Here is a 524-nt window from a genome sequence, read left to right as displayed (position 1 = left end):
TCTGTTGTCAGCATAAAATCAGGTAACTAGCAAGCCCTACGGTAATATTTTTCTTGATCGTAATCAGAGCAGATCCAAGGATCTTAGTGCAGTCATCGACATTTTCGACAACGAAATTACAATACATCTTCTGGTAAAGAGTAGAAAAGACTATTAGTTGGAATTATGACACTGAAAAAACTACACAAACAACGGAATCTATTTTCCGTTTTAAGCACTTCAAAACCCTTGCTTAGGAAGGCCATACTCAAACATGGTGTTGACAATGATTTTATTAATATAATATCTGAAATATTCTTTAATTTAACCGTGGGCAATGTTCAACTGCCAGAAGGTGTTAGACAACAGACAAAGCAACATCGTTCCACTGTGCGCGCCTTGGCTTGTAAAAACAAGGGAAAAATTTAAAAAGACAACGACTCCTTCAAGCAGGCGGTAGCTTTTTCACACTTTTACTGCCAATAATTGCTGGACTTGTAAACAGTTTTCCTCTAGAGAATGGCAAAACCCTATAAATTGACACC

The sequence above is a fragment of the Artemia sp. Qi Xiang Cuo genome, chromosome 19 (assembly GCF_049724085.1).
Source record: "Artemia sp. Qi Xiang Cuo chromosome 19, ASM4972408v1, whole genome shotgun sequence".
NCBI lineage: Eukaryota > Metazoa > Arthropoda > Branchiopoda > Anostraca > Artemiidae > Artemia > Artemia sp. Qi Xiang Cuo.
Note: the sequence above shows the minus strand (reverse complement) of the source record.